The sequence below is a fragment of the Anomaloglossus baeobatrachus genome, chromosome 9 (genome assembly GCF_048569485.1).
Source record: "Anomaloglossus baeobatrachus isolate aAnoBae1 chromosome 9, aAnoBae1.hap1, whole genome shotgun sequence".
NCBI lineage: Eukaryota > Metazoa > Chordata > Amphibia > Anura > Aromobatidae > Anomaloglossus > Anomaloglossus baeobatrachus.
Genome location: NC_134361.1, coordinates 165055923 through 165071922, shown reverse-complemented (window position 1 = coordinate 165071922; position 16000 = coordinate 165055923). Strand labels below are relative to the sequence as shown.

The following is a 16000-nucleotide window of genomic DNA, read 5'->3' as shown; positions in this document are numbered from 1 at the left end:
TTGAAAAGGCTGCTTTGCAGAGCAAAAACAAGAAGAATGGTGAGTTTTGCAGCCGCCGCCCCCCACTGCAATGAATCTGAATAACTCCTCCTTTAGGGCGCAAGCAACTCCCCTCCCCCTTGCAGTCTTTCCAATTCACGATACAAAAAGACGGACAGGACAGGTTGCCTGACTTTCCGTCACTGCCACCCTTTGCCATCCTTACCCGTAGAAAGCCCTTTCATCATCCCCAAACCCTAATCTTTTCCCTTTCCTTCCCAGCCCCCAAACCCTGCCCTCTGTACCCTTCTCACCACCCGCATCCCTTCTCCTGTCATCCCCCTACCACCCGGGAAAAAAAGAGCTTGCCCCCTCCTTACACTAGCCCACCCTCCCACCCAAAGAACAACTTCTGCTGCGCAGCTTGTTTTCTAGGCAGCAGCGCTATTGTGATGTCAGCGGGGGCATTGTGACAAGCCGCCAGTGTTCCGTCTCTTCATGTTGTGCACAGTTCAAACGGAAAATACATCAACAGGCAGACTACAGAAAAACTTACTATCAAAGGTTAGAGGGGGGCTTTCTCAGAGGGCTTTTTACAGTTTTTCTATTCCCAATTAGCCGTTTAAGTGTACTTATTGAAAGTAGTAATTCTTTCATAGGCCGCCCTTTCTTAGTATTTGACGTTCCTTATATTGCGGTATGAGGCTTTGCAGCAGGTTGCAAACATTCATCACCCATGACTGTCCCCAATTGAGCTCAGAAGCTCAATGTCTATCATGACCTCTCTTTTAGAATGTCCAAGAGCAAGCAAACTATTCCTCCAGGAGAGGGCGCCAACAGACTACTAAAGAGATCATCATTACTCAAAGAAAACCCCAAAAACCAATGCATGATAGGAATAAACAGGTAACTTTCTTTGGAGTGGAAGCGGAGAGATCGCACCAGATGCCAATTCTAGATCTTATCACACCTGTGGTCACTGCAGCAGCAGGTGAATCCACTTTGTCCAAAAGGGATCTATTCCATTCAATTGCAAATGATCTAGATAAGACAGAGAACTGCAGCACGGGACATAGCCGAGTTGGTCAGGTTGAGTGGTGATGAGTTTGCTATTTGGATGAATAAAGAAAGTCAAAAGTGTGAAAGATAAAAAACAAAAGGAGGAAGTGTGAAAAGTGAATGGGCCAAATTGAGGTGCATATGAAGACGTATGCTTTCTTCCAATTCATTAAACCGGGCTAATATGAATCAGGTGAATTGAGTTCTGCTTTTGGAAACTGGGTTAAGAAGGGGTGCACCGGTCCTGGAGGTACTGCAATACCAGGTCAATGCGTGGAGTGGACAGAGCAAGCTCTTTTTCCATCTCCCTGTTCTAAAAATCCATTTAATATATGGTCCCCAGATAGGGGACGTATCAGATATTAAACTGATAAGAACAGATACTACACTTGATCTTAGCCAAAAGGCCGAGAAGCGATAACCAGAATTGGTTTGGGCCTCGAGTGGCACCCTGGCCTATGCCGGACACATCTTAGGGAGAGAGAGCGAGAGGGAGACAAACCCACGCCTACAGAAGACATTTTGTCACCCAAGCCAACCCTTGAAAAGGCTGCTTTGCAGAGCAAAAACAAGAAGAATGGTGCGTTTTGCAGCCGCCGCCCCCCACTGCAATGAATCTGAATAACTCCTCCTTTAGGGCGCAAGCAACTCCCCTCCCCCTTGCAGTCTTTCCAATTCACGATACAAAAAGACGGACAGGACAGGTTGCCTGACTTTCCGTCACTGCCACCCTTTGCCATCCTTACCCGTAGAAAGCCCTTTCATCATCCCCAAACCCTAATCTTTTCCCTTTCCTTCCCAGCCCCCAAACCCTGCCCTCTGTACCCTTCTCACCACCCGCATCCCTTCTCCTGTCATCCCCCTACCACCCGGGAAAAAAAGAGCTTGCCCCCTCCTTACACTAGCCCACCCTCCCACCCAAAGAACAACTTCTGCTGCGCAGCTTGTTTTCTAGGCAGCAGCGCTATTGTGATGTCAGCGGGGGCATTGTGACAAGCCGCCAGTGTTCCGTCTCTTCATGTTGTGCACAGTTCAAACGGAAAATACATCAACAGGCAGACTACAGAAAAACTTACTATCAAAGGTTAGAGGGGGGCTTTCTCAGAGGGCTTTTTACAGTTTTTCTATTCCCAATTAGCCGTTTAAGTGTACTTATTGAAAGTAGTAATTCTTTCATAGGCCGCCCTTTCTTAGTATTTGACGTTCCTTATATTGCGGTATGAGGCTTTGCAGCAGGTTGCAAACATTCATCACCCATGACTGTCCCCAATTGAGCTCAGAAGCTCAATGTCTATCATGACCTCTCTTTTAGAATGTCCAAGAGCAAGCAAACTATTCCTCCAGGAGAGGGCGCCAACAGACTACTAAAGAGATCATCATTACTCAAAGAAAACCCCAAAAACCAATGCATGATAGGAATAAACAGGTAACTTTCTTTGGAGTGGAAGCGGAGAGATCGCACCAGATGCCAATTCTAGATCTTATCACACCTGTGGTCACTGCAGCAGCAGGTGAATCCACTTTGTCCAAAAGGGATCTATTCCATTCAATTGCAAATGATCTAGATAAGACAGAGAACTGCAGCACGGGACATAGCCGAGTTGGTCAGGTTGAGTGGTGATGAGTTTGCTATTTGGATGAATAAAGAAAGTCAAAAGTGTGAAAGATAAAAAACAAAAGGAGGAAGTGTGAAAAGTGAATGGGCCAAATTGAGGTGCATATGAAGACGTATGCTTTCTTCCAATTCATTAAACCGGGCTAATATGAATCAGGTGAATTGAGTTCTGCTTTTGGAAACTGGGTTAAGAAGGGGTGCACCGGTCCTGGAGGTACTGCAATACCAGGTCAATGCGTGGAGTGGACAGAGCAAGCTCTTTTTCCATCTCCCTGTTCTAAAAATCCATTTAATATATGGTCCCCAGATAGGGGACGTATCAGATATTAAACTGATAAGAACAGATTTTTGATTTAACAGCATCTTTATTATCATGCACTACTCACAAAAAGGTAACAAACCGTGTACAGTGCCGCAGCCCCGTACACACAGAAATATACAATCCTTCTTACATAGCCATAGAGTACGACGCACTAAACTATACATCACGCTCCTATGCTTATCCATAACACTCAAGCTGAAAGAAAAAGTTAGACAATAAATAACGACGAACCGGCGATTGGGGGATGGGGGTAGGGGAAAAGGGGGATAGGGTGGGGAAATCACAGGCCCGAAGCTTTATTGAAAGACGCACATAACGGGAAAAGGAGGGAGGGGGCATGGAAGAGGTCTAAACCTCCTCCTCGGCGCTGTCGTCCGGACTGTCCATGATGGAATAGTCTCTGAGCAGGCTGTGGATCAGCCTGCGGCAATCCTGGATAGACATCCTCTCCCTCTTCAAGATGAGCCGGTTCCTGGCGACCCAAATAGCGTCCTTAAAGCAGTTCATAAGGCGCCAAGCCTCCTGGATGGCTCCAACGGTGTGAGTCCCAGGGAAGAGTCCATAAAGTACGGAATGGTACGATAGGCTCCCTCTGGGGACGGAGTTCCTCAGGTCATCCTCCAGGGCAACCAACAGGCGCTGTGCGAAACGGCAGTCCCAAAAGGCGTGCAGCGATGTTTCCTCCACGAAGGGGCACCTTGGGCAGTACCGGGTTTTGCACAGGTTCCGGGCATGCATGAATGACCGGACGGGCAGTCCGCCCTGTATCGCCATCCATGACAAGTCCTTGTGCCCGTTGGTCAATCCAGCCGATGACACGTTTGTCCAAACAGTCTCCAGTGTGTCGTGATGAAGTCCTGGAATGTTCTCCATTTCGTCCTTGGCTCTGATGAGTTTGTGGATAGTCTTTGGCTTCCACAAATCAGGCTTGAGTCCCTCCAGTTGGTGTTCCCTCACAAACCGAACCACGTCTCCGTAGAACCATGGCGCCGTCCAGTTGTAGGGGAAGGAGCTGTCCCACTTGTCCCAGCCTAACCGTCTCCAAAGGGGGAGCAGGAAGAAGCGAGACATGGACCCACCCGCGGAACCTCTCTTGACTCGCAGAGTTCGGCGAACGCAGTCACATACGAAGGAGGATCGCAGGAGGGTGGGGATATCGGGTACGCCCTTCCCACCCTTGCGAGGATCCTTGTACATGATGCTCCGCTTTACTCTGTCCATCTTGGATCCCCAGACAAAACGAAACACCGTCCTGGTAATGGCCCTGCACACGGTGGCAAGGGGGGGCCAGGCCTGGGCCGTGTACTGCAGCACGGGCAGTACCTCGTTACGCAGGACCAGTGCTTTGCCCTCACAGGTGAGGCGTCTGAGGCTCCACAGACCGATCCGTTGGGTGATCTTGGTCAAGCGTTCCTCCCAGGACTTGAGGGCTGCTCCTTCCTTCCCGAACCAGACTCCAAGAACCTTGATGAAATCCGGCTGGATGCTGAAAGGGAAGGGGGCGGAAGAGGCCGGCTGCCAGTCCCCGAAGAGCATGGCTTCCGACTTCCCGCAGTTGACTTTGGCTCCCGAAGCCCGTCCGAAGGTCTCACAGGTCTGGACGAGGGTGTCGACTGAGCGCCGGTCCGCGCAGAAGACGGTCACGTCGTCCATGTAGAGCGAGCACTTGACCTCGAAGCGTTCTGGTCCTGGTGCGGTGATCCCTCTGATCTCTCCATTCCGCCGGATAGCCTCTGCAAAGAGTTCTATAACACAAACAAAAAGAAGAGGTGACAGAGGACAGCCTTGTCTGACCCCTGAGAGGACCGGGAAGGGGTCAGTCTTCCAGCCGTTTACCAACACCGAGCTGTGAATATCAAAATACATTAGTTGGACATACAAGCAAAACATGTTACCCAAACCTAACCTGTGCAGAGCTTTGCCCAGGAACTCATGGGAAACACGGTCGAAGGCCTTTTCCTGATCCAACGAGATCAGGGCTGCGTGCACCCGGCGGGCTTTGATGTACTCGACCGTGTCCCGCATGAGAGCCAGGCTGTCTGCGATGCGACGTCCGGGGATGCCGCAGGTCTGATCCGGGTGGATGATCCGTCCGATAACAGTCTTCAATCTCGTTGCCATCGTCTTGGCCAGGATCTTGTAGTCGACGTTCAGAAGGGTGATGGGACGCCAATTCTTCAGGTCGCACCTCTCTCCTTTACGCTTGTACAGGATCGTGACCATTCCTTCCCTCAGAGATGGAGGCATTCTGCCCTCCACCACCATCTCCTCATACAGCCCTAACAGGTCCGGACAGATTAGGTCTCCCAGCGCTACATAGAGCTCTGCTGGGAGGCCGTCACTGCCCGGTGTCCTGCCAGAACTAAAGGATTTGGCGGCCGAGAGCAGCTCGTCCACCGTCAGAGGAACATCCATGGCCGCCGCGTCTGCAGGGTCAAGATGGTTAGTGATACCTGACAGGAACTTATCGGCGGCCTCGGGGTCAGTAGTCTTGCGGGCGTAGAGTTCGCTGTAGAAGTCGCTGACGACCTTCATCACGTTCTCTTTCCCGCGTCGCATGCTGCCACTCTCGTCTCGTAGTTCATTCATGGGCGTGTGACCGGCGTGGAGTTTCCTGAAAAAGAACGAGTTACATTTCTCACCCTTCTCCAGGTTCTCCACTTTGGAACGGAAGACAATTCGCTCGGACTCCTCCTCGAAGTGCCTTTTCAGGCTCCTCTTAGTCTCCTCCAGCTCCTCTCTCACGTCCCAGCCGCATCGAAGAAGGTCCTGCAGGGAACGCAGCTCACGCTGGAGTCTCCTGAAGTCCCTCCTCTTCAGACCCGCCTGTTGTTGACTCTTTGCCTGAAAGAAGAAACGGAACTCGAGTTTAACGTATTCCCACCAGTCAGAAACAGACTGGAAGCCCGCCTTGTAGGCCCGCCACGTGGAGTAGGCAGCTCTAAGCTCCTCCAGAATCTCACCCTTTTCCAGCAGAGAGCAGTTCAGCTTCCAGGAGCCCGGGCCAATGGGGAAGCCATGGCCCAGCACACCTTGAAAGTGAATGGCTCTGTGGTCAGAGAAGAAGCAGGGGACCATCGAGTGCCCACTCCGCCCAACCGCCCGAGAGGTAAACACAAAGTCAATCCTGGAACGCAGCGAGCCATCGGATCGGCACCATGAATAGTTCACGGATCCGTGTCCGATGGAGCCAACAACGTCCACAAGAGAGGCTTCGGTCACCATCTCAATGAGCAGTTTGGATGTGACGTCCAACTTGGCAGCCGTTCCAGAACTGCGTCCATCCTCCTCAATCGGGCAGTTGAAATCCCCGGCCATCACTACCGTCCTGGCGGTAGCGAGCTGAGGGCGCAGGGCTTGGAGGAGCTCCAGTCGATCGCTCTTCACAGGAGAAGCGTACACATTGATGAACCTGACAGGTTCTCCCGCCCAGGTGCCATCCACGAGCAGTAACCTGCCGCAGACGATTTCCTGAACAGAGTCCAATGTGAAGGCGCTTCCCCTGATCAGCACGGCGACCCCCGCGGACCTACAGTCGCCTCCGCCGGACCAGTAGGATGGGCCATGGGTCCACTCCCTGGCCAGATGGTTGAAGGACCTAGAGGAGGGAAGGGAGCATTCCTGCAGGAAAAATACATCACTAGACTGAGTGTTAAGGAACGCAAAAATTGTCTGACGTCGGAACTTGTCTCTGATGCTCCTAACATTAATGGAAAAGGTGTTAATGTTAGCAGTCATTGGAGGAAAGAGAAAGTTAGCGCAGGCGGTGTGCCTTAGTTACCACTCCGGTCTGGCGGTTCTTCCTCTTTGGCACCTGCTGGTAAGGGTATCTCCAGCAGACCCTCTTCTTCTAGCTGATCGAGCAGGGATGGTGCCTCAGTGGCTTCCGACTCTTCCATTTCTTCTTCGGCCACAAGGGACTCCACCATCTGCTCCAACACGTCCGGTTCTGGGAGGAGGCCATCCTCCTCTTCCTGGGGTGGATTGGGATCCACAATGAACAGCTTGGAAGGTTCTGCGACAGGACTATCTTCCACCTTCCTTTTCCTTTGGCCTGTACCTGAGGAGACAAGAGCTGGAAAATCCTCCTCGGTGAAAAGTGCAAGAGTGCTGAGGTCCTCTGCTCTCATGGTCTGGGGAGGGAGAGTGGGCTTTGGGGGGGGGGGTGAGGAGACCAACTGAGGAGTAGGGAAATGAGGTGGAGGTAGTGGAATCCTCAGTAGGGTTGGCCGGGGGGGGAGGGGTTTGGACAGGGGTGACAGGGGGGGGGGGCCAGGGAGGGGGCAACAGTTTTCTTACCCTTTTTCCTGGACTCCGTGGCTGCTGGGGCATCGGCTGGAGCCACGGTCGCCGGGTTCTTGGCCGCCTTGTCCTTGGCCTCTGTGGCCTTGGTCGTAGCTGCCTTGGTCGACGAAGCTGTGACTACCCGATACTGGGTCACTGCGGCAACCCTTGCCCAGGATTTCTCCCGCTGTGGGCAGTCCTTGTAAAGGTGGTCCGCCTGTCCACATAGGTTGCAAGTCTTCTTCTTTGGGCAGTCCTTGGAGCTGTGTCCCGTCACCCGGCAAACCCTGCAGGCGTCCTCCTTGCAGGTCTTCATCGAATGCCCTTTCCCGCCACATTTCCTGCAGTTGTGTGGCATGTCCGGGTAGTAGATGAGACCAAAGGAGTTTCCCAGAGAGAATGTCGGGGGCAGGTGCTGGAGACCATCCTCGGATGCTGGTTCCCTGTAGAGTCGAACGGTTACTGACCACTTACCCGTCCAGAATCCGTTGCCGTTAAGGATGTGGGATGGCTCCCTCACCACTGTGCAGAGACGTCCCAGGAACGTGGAGATGTCTCTTCCTGGGGTGTGCGGGTTCCGCATGGAGACCGTGATCCTCTTCTCATCCCTCTGTATAGGACAGGATCCTAAAAAAGAATGAAAAGGGGAGTCCGGCATCGCTGCGTTCATCGCCTCCCAGTATCTCCTGCAGGCATTCACCGTGGCAAAGGTTACCAGAAAAATGCCAGTCATGAAGGTCTGGACACTCAGGGTTTCCGCCCTGGAGAAGCCCTGATCCAGAATCATCTTCTTGCAGAACACGTCGCTGGACATGTCCGGCAACCTACCATCCACCGCCTTTAGCTTCAGGGCGACCGTCTGCCGCATCCAAGGCTCCAGGGTTGGAGCCTTTTCAGGCGGCGTCCGGGCTCCCTCCGGCTGGCTGGCGTCGGAGGTAGGGGCCTCTTGGGCCGAAGAAGCCTCTGGATGAGCCTTCCTGGAGGTCCCTGGGTCCTGAGCCTTCTTGGCTGCCTTCTCTGGCTTGCTTGCCATGGCTGGTTCCTGCTTGAGTTCCCGGAGCTGGATCTTGGATTCTTCTCCGGGTGTCTTCTCCCGCTGTGTTCCTCCTCGAAGTTCCTCTGGTCTCCCCAAGTCTTCTCCGAGCCTTCGTCTTCTTGCTTCTTTCTGCCAAGCTCTTCTTCCGTCCGATCTCCCTCTTCCGGTCTCGGCTGGGCTTCGGAGCTCGTCTCCCTGATCGTATCTCGTCAAGTGTAGCTAGCTCAGTTTGTTCTGATAAGAACAGATACTACACTTGATCTTAGCCAAAAGGCCGAGAAGCGATAACCAGAATTGGTTTGGGCCTCGAGTGGCACCCTGGCCTATGCCGGACACATCTTAGGGAGAGAGAGCGAGAGGGAGACAAACCCACGCCTACAGAAGACATTTTGTCACCCAAGCCAACCCTTGAAAAGGCTGCTTTGCAGAGCAAAAACAAGAAGAATGGTGCGTTTTGCAGCCGCCGCCCCCCACTGCAATGAATCTGAATAACTCCTCCTTTAGGGCGCAAGCAACTCCCCTCCCCCTTGCAGTCTTTCCAATTCACGATACAAAAAGACGGACAGGACAGGTTGCCTGACTTTCCGTCACTGCCACCCTTTGCCATCCTTACCCGTAGAAAGCCCTTTCATCATCCCCAAACCCTAATCTTTTCCCTTTCCTTCCCAGCCCCCAAACCCTGCCCTCTGTACCCTTCTCACCACCCGCATCCCTTCTCCTGTCATCCCCCTACCACCCGGGAAAAAAAGAGCTTGCCCCCTCCTTACACTAGCCCACCCTCCCACCCAAAGAACAACTTCTGCTGCGCAGCTTGTTTTCTAGGCAGCAGCGCTATTGTGATGTCAGCGGGGGCATTGTGACAAGCCGCCAGTGTTCCGTCTCTTCATGTTGTGCACAGTTCAAACGGAAAATACATCAACAGGCAGACTACAGAAAAACTTACTATCAAAGGTTAGAGGGGGGCTTTCTCAGAGGGCTTTTTACAGTTTTTCTATTCCCAATTAGCCGTTTAAGTGTACTTATTGAAAGTAGTAATTCTTTCATAGGCCGCCCTTTCTTAGTATTTGACGTTCCTTATATTGCGGTATGAGGCTTTGCAGCAGGTTGCAAACATTCATCACCCATGACTGTCCCCAATTGAGCTCAGAAGCTCAATGTCTATCATGACCTCTCTTTTAGAATGTCCAAGAGCAAGCAAACTATTCCTCCAGGAGAGGGCGCCAACAGACTACTAAAGAGATCATCATTACTCAAAGAAAACCCCAAAAACCAATGCATGATAGGAATAAACAGGTAACTTTCTTTGGAGTGGAAGCGGAGAGATCGCACCAGATGCCAATTCTAGATCTTATCACACCTGTGGTCACTGCAGCAGCAGGTGAATCCACTTTGTCCAAAAGGGATCTATTCCATTCAATTGCAAATGATCTAGATAAGACAGAGAACTGCAGCACGGGACATAGCCGAGTTGGTCAGGTTGAGTGGTGATGAGTTTGCTATTTGGATGAATAAAGAAAGTCAAAAGTGTGAAAGATAAAAAACAAAAGGAGGAAGTGTGAAAAGTGAATGGGCCAAATTGAGGTGCATATGAAGACGTATGCTTTCTTCCAATTCATTAAACCGGGCTAATATGAATCAGGTGAATTGAGTTCTGCTTTTGGAAACTGGGTTAAGAAGGGGTGCACCGGTCCTGGAGGTACTGCAATACCAGGTCAATGCGTGGAGTGGACAGAGCAAGCTCTTTTTCCATCTCCCTGTTCTAAAAATCCATTTAATATATGGTCCCCAGATAGGGGACGTATCAGATATTAAACTGAAAAGAACAGATTTTGATTTAATGAAGCTTTCCAAAGCACCGCAAAAAATGCATGACCGAAGTCACACCAAAAACAGTGCAAAGGCTAGGATTCGTGTGGACCCCTCCGTGAGGAGAGGGTCCCCAAAAATCAACCCCGTCCCTCCGAGCCAGAAGGCCACAGCAAGGGTCAGGGACCTTCGGTGCTCCCCCAAGCCGAAGCCTGGTTGAGCCTTGTCGTTGCTCCCAGCGTCCACCCAGGCATCTTACCCAAGTGGAGTAGAGAGCTACTAGTTGTTGGTTTCGCAGCCGAAACTGCCCGGACCGTCAACCGGTGTTGGTTTCTCAGCCCAAGGCTAACCGGACCTCCAACCGGGTGTTGGTTTCTCAGCCGAAGCTGACCCGGACCTCCAACCGGGTGTTGGTTTCTCAGCCGAAACTGACCCGGACCTCCAACCGGGTGTTGGTTTCTCAGCCGAAGCTGACCCGGACCTCCAACCGGGTGTTGGTTTCTCAGCCCAAAGCTGAACGGACCTCCGACCATGATTATAAAAATTTTCCTTCCTAGCCAGAAGGCCGGGATAGAGCAATATGCTCAGAAAGTATGAAAGGGCAAGGTACGGTGTGCTACAGAGCCCAAGGCTCGCCGGGGTCCCAAGCCAGCAAGCTCAGACTCACTCCAGGGTCGTCAGTCCTGGGGCACATTGCACCATAGCCCCCACACTTACTCAGTCTAATAGCCTCGATCCTGGTAGGGCCATGTTTTCCTCTAGATGAATATACTATACATTAAGAGTACTAGCAAGCGCAACCTTCCAGTGTGCATTGCATCTGCCAAGCCTCACAGATACTACACTTGATCTTAGCCAAAAGGCCGAGAAGCGATAACCAGAATTGGTTTGGGCCTCGAGTGGCACCCTGGCCTATGCCGGACACATCTTAGGGAGAGAGAGCGAGAGGGAGACAAACCCACGCCTACAGAAGACATTTTGTCACCCAAGCCAACCCTTGAAAAGGCTGCTTTGCAGAGCAAAAACAAGAAGAATGGTGCGTTTTGCAGCCGCCGCCCCCCACTGCAATGAATCTGAATAACTCCTCCTTTAGGGCGCAAGCAACTCCCCTCCCCCTTGCAGTCTTTCCAATTCACGATACAAAAAGACGGACAGGACAGGTTGCCTGACTTTCCGTCACTGCCACCCTTTGCCATCCTTACCCGTAGAAAGCCCTTTCATCATCCCCAAACCCTAATCTTTTCCCTTTCCTTCCCAGCCCCCAAACCCTGCCCTCTGTACCCTTCTCACCACCCGCATCCCTTCTCCTGTCATCCCCCTACCACCCGGGAAAAAAAGAGCTTGCCCCCTCCTTACACTAGCCCACCCTCCCACCCAAAGAACAACTTCTGCTGCGCAGCTTGTTTTCTAGGCAGCAGCGCTATTGTGATGTCAGCGGGGGCATTGTGACAAGCCGCCAGTGTTCCGTCTCTTCATGTTGTGCACAGTTCAAACGGAAAATACATCAACAGGCAGACTACAGAAAAACTTACTATCAAAGGTTAGAGGGGGGCTTTCTCAGAGGGCTTTTTACAGTTTTTCTATTCCCAATTAGCCGTTTAAGTGTACTTATTGAAAGTAGTAATTCTTTCATAGGCCGCCCTTTCTTAGTATTTGACGTTCCTTATATTGCGGTATGAGGCTTTGCAGCAGGTTGCAAACATTCATCACCCATGACTGTCCCCAATTGAGCTCAGAAGCTCAATGTCTATCATGACCTCTCTTTTAGAATGTCCAAGAGCAAGCAAACTATTCCTCCAGGAGAGGGCGCCAACAGACTACTAAAGAGATCATCATTACTCAAAGAAAACCCCAAAAACCAATGCATGATAGGAATAAACAGGTAACTTTCTTTGGAGTGGAAGCGGAGAGATCGCACCAGATGCCAATTCTAGATCTTATCACACCTGTGGTCACTGCAGCAGCAGGTGAATCCACTTTGTCCAAAAGGGATCTATTCCATTCAATTGCAAATGATCTAGATAAGACAGAGAACTGCAGCACGGGACATAGCCGAGTTGGTCAGGTTGAGTGGTGATGAGTTTGCTATTTGGATGAATAAAGAAAGTCAAAAGTGTGAAAGATAAAAAACAAAAGGAGGAAGTGTGAAAAGTGAATGGGCCAAATTGAGGTGCATATGAAGACGTATGCTTTCTTCCAATTCATTAAACCGGGCTAATATGAATCAGGTGAATTGAGTTCTGCTTTTGGAAACTGGGTTAAGAAGGGGTGCACCGGTCCTGGAGGTACTGCAATACCAGGTCAATGCGTGGAGTGGACAGAGCAAGCTCTTTTTCCATCTCCCTGTTCTAAAAATCCATTTAATATATGGTCCCCAGATAGGGGACGTATCAGATATTAAACTGATAAGAACAGATACTACACTTGATCTTAGCCAAAAGGCCGAGAAGCGATAACCAGAATTGGTTTGGGCCTCGAGTGGCACCCTGGCCTATGCCGGACACATCTTAGGGAGAGAGAGCGAGAGGGAGACAAACCCACGCCTACAGAAGACATTTTGTCACCCAAGCCAACCCTTGAAAAGGCTGCTTTGCAGAGCAAAAACAAGAAGAATGGTGCGTTTTGCAGCCGCCGCCCCCCACTGCAATGAATCTGAATAACTCCTCCTTTAGGGCGCAAGCAACTCCCCTCCCCCTTGCAGTCTTTCCAATTCACGATACAAAAAGACGGACAGGACAGGTTGCCTGACTTTCCGTCACTGCCACCCTTTGCCATCCTTACCCGTAGAAAGCCCTTTCATCATCCCCAAACCCTAATCTTTTCCCTTTCCTTCCCAGCCCCCAAACCCTGCCCTCTGTACCCTTCTCACCACCCGCATCCCTTCTCCTGTCATCCCCCTACCACCCGGGAAAAAAAGAGCTTGCCCCCTCCTTACACTAGCCCACCCTCCCACCCAAAGAACAACTTCTGCTGCGCAGCTTGTTTTCTAGGCAGCAGCGCTATTGTGATGTCAGCGGGGGCATTGTGACAAGCCGCCAGTGTTCCGTCTCTTCATGTTGTGCACAGTTCAAACGGAAAATACATCAACAGGCAGACTACAGAAAAACTTACTATCAAAGGTTAGAGGGGGGCTTTCTCAGAGGGCTTTTTACAGTTTTTCTATTCCCAATTAGCCGTTTAAGTGTACTTATTGAAAGTAGTAATTCTTTCATAGGCCGCCCTTTCTTAGTATTTGACGTTCCTTATATTGCGGTATGAGGCTTTGCAGCAGGTTGCAAACATTCATCACCCATGACTGTCCCCAATTGAGCTCAGAAGCTCAATGTCTATCATGACCTCTCTTTTAGAATGTCCAAGAGCAAGCAAACTATTCCTCCAGGAGAGGGCGCCAACAGACTACTAAAGAGATCATCATTACTCAAAGAAAACCCCAAAAACCAATGCATGATAGGAATAAACAGGTAACTTTCTTTGGAGTGGAAGCGGAGAGATCGCACCAGATGCCAATTCTAGATCTTATCACACCTGTGGTCACTGCAGCAGCAGGTGAATCCACTTTGTCCAAAAGGGATCTATTCCATTCAATTGCAAATGATCTAGATAAGACAGAGAACTGCAGCACGGGACATAGCCGAGTTGGTCAGGTTGAGTGGTGATGAGTTTGCTATTTGGATGAATAAAGAAAGTCAAAAGTGTGAAAGATAAAAAACAAAAGGAGGAAGTGTGAAAAGTGAATGGGCCAAATTGAGGTGCATATGAAGACGTATGCTTTCTTCCAATTCATTAAACCGGGCTAATATGAATCAGGTGAATTGAGTTCTGCTTTTGGAAACTGGGTTAAGAAGGGGTGCACCGGTCCTGGAGGTACTGCAATACCAGGTCAATGCGTGGAGTGGACAGAGCAAGCTCTTTTTCCATCTCCCTGTTCTAAAAATCCATTTAATATATGGTCCCCAGATAGGGGACGTATCAGATATTAAACTGATAAGAACAGATTTTTTGATTTAATGAAGCTTTCCAAAGCACCGCATAAATGCATGACCGAAGTCACACCAAAAACAGTGCAAAGGCTAGGATTCGTGTGGACCCCTCCGTGAGAAGAGGATCCCCAAAAATCAACCCCGTCCCTCCGAGCCAGAAGGCCACAGCGAGGGTCAGGGATCTTCGGTGCTCCCCCAAGCCGAAGCCTGGTTGAGCCTTGTTGTTGCTCCCAGCGTCCACCGAGGCATCTTACCCAAGTGGAATAGGGAGCTACTAGTCGTTGGTTTCGCAGCCGAGACTGCCCGGACCGTCAACCGGTGTTGGTTTCTCAGCCCAAGGCTGACCGGACCTCCAACCGGGTGTTGGTTTCTCAGCCCAAGGCTGACCGGACCTCCAACCGGGTGTTGGTTTCTCAGCCCAAGGCTAACCGGACCTCCAACCGGGTGTTGGTTTCTCAGCCAAAGCTGACCCGGACCTCCAACCGGGTGTTGGTTTCTCAGCCCAAAGCTGACCGGACCTCCGACCGGGATTATAAAAATTTCCCTTCTTAGCCAGAAGGCCGGGATAGGGCAATATGCTTGGAAAGTATGAATAGGCAAGGCGCGGCGTGCGACAGAGTCTGAGGCTTACCAGGGTCCCAACCTAGCAAGTTCAGACTCCCTCCAGGGTGTCCATTCCTAGGGCACATTGCACCATAACCCCCACACTTACTCAGTCTAATAGCCTCGATCCTGGTAGGGCCATGGTTTCCTCTAGATGGATATACTATCCTCCCAAAGTACTAACAAGCGCAACCTTCCAGTGTGCATTGCATCATTGTACTAAGGTGGCCGGAGCCTTAAACCACCTTTTCGAACGATACTACACTTGATCTTAGCCAAAAGGCCGAGAAGCGATAACCAGAATTGGTTTGGGCCTCGAGTGGCACCCTGGCCTATGCCGGACACATCTTAGGGAGAGAGAGCGAGAGGGAGACAAACCCACGCCTACAGAAGACATTTTGTCACCCAAGCCAACCCTTGAAAAGGCTGCTTTGCAGAGCAAAAACAAGAAGAATGGTGCGTTTTGCAGCCGCCGCCCCCCACTGCAATGAATCTGAATAACTCCTCCTTTAGGGCGCAAGCAACTCCCCTCCCCCTTGCAGTCTTTCCAATTCACGATACAAAAAGACGGACAGGACAGGTTGCCTGACTTTCCGTCACTGCCACCCTTTGCCATCCTTACCCGTAGAAAGCCCTTTCATCATCCCCAAACCCTAATCTTTTCCCTTTCCTTCCCAGCCCCCAAACCCTGCCCTCTGTACCCTTCTCACCACCCGCATCCCTTCTCCTGTCATCCCCCTACCACCCGGGAAAAAAAGAGCTTGCCCCCTCCTTACACTAGCCCACCCTCCCACCCAAAGAACAACTTCTGCTGCGCAGCTTGTTTTCTAGGCAGCAGCGCTATTGTGATGTCAGCGGGGGCATTGTGACAAGCCGCCAGTGTTCCGTCTCTTCATGTTGTGCACAGTTCAAACGGAAAATACATCAACAGGCAGACTACAGAAAAACTTACTATCAAAGGTTAGAGGGGGGCTTTCTCAGAGGGCTTTTTACAGTTTTTCTATTCCCAATTAGCCGTTTAAGTGTACTTATTGAAAGTAGTAATTCTTTCATAGGCCGCCCTTTCTTAGTATTTGACGTTCCTTATATTGCGGTATGAGGCTTTGCAGCAGGTTGCAAACATTCATCACCCATGACTGTCCCCAATTGAGCTCAGAAGCTCAATGTCTATCATGACCTCTCTTTTAGAATGTCCAAGAGCAAGCAAACTATTCCTCCAGGAGAGGGCGCCAACAGACTACTAAAGAGATCATCATTACTCAAAGAAAACCCCAAAAACCAATGCATGATAGGAATAAACAGGTAACTTTCTTTGG

The 16000-nt window shown here is 50.8% G+C and overlaps 3 non-coding genes and 5 pseudogenes across 3 annotated transcripts; all 8 read right to left on the bottom strand.

The window, feature by feature from the left end:
* Positions 1–1266: 1266 nt before the first annotated feature.
* Positions 1267–1457, bottom strand: LOC142252691 (U2 spliceosomal RNA). Its single transcript, XR_012726060.1, has one exon. It is a non-coding gene; the product is annotated as a U2 spliceosomal RNA (small nuclear RNA).
* Positions 1458–2845: 1388 nt separating this feature from the next.
* LOC142253045 (U2 spliceosomal RNA) lies at positions 2846–3049 on the bottom strand (annotated as a pseudogene).
* Positions 3050–8491: 5442 nt separating this feature from the next.
* Positions 8492–8581, bottom strand: LOC142253604 (U2 spliceosomal RNA; annotated as a pseudogene).
* Positions 8582–9969: 1388 nt separating this feature from the next.
* On the bottom strand, positions 9970–10165 carry LOC142253339 (U2 spliceosomal RNA). The gene has a single exon (XR_012726638.1). It is a non-coding gene; the product is annotated as a U2 spliceosomal RNA (small nuclear RNA).
* A 684-nt stretch (positions 10166–10849) lies between these two features.
* On the bottom strand, positions 10850–10976 carry LOC142253623 (U2 spliceosomal RNA; annotated as a pseudogene).
* A 1388-nt stretch (positions 10977–12364) lies between these two features.
* LOC142252690 (U2 spliceosomal RNA) lies at positions 12365–12555 on the bottom strand. Its single transcript, XR_012726059.1, has one exon. It is a non-coding gene; the product is annotated as a U2 spliceosomal RNA (small nuclear RNA).
* A 1388-nt stretch (positions 12556–13943) lies between these two features.
* On the bottom strand, positions 13944–14118 carry LOC142253289 (U2 spliceosomal RNA; annotated as a pseudogene).
* A 719-nt stretch (positions 14119–14837) lies between these two features.
* LOC142253723 (U2 spliceosomal RNA) lies at positions 14838–14979 on the bottom strand (annotated as a pseudogene).
* Between the last annotated feature and the right edge of the window lie 1021 nt (positions 14980–16000).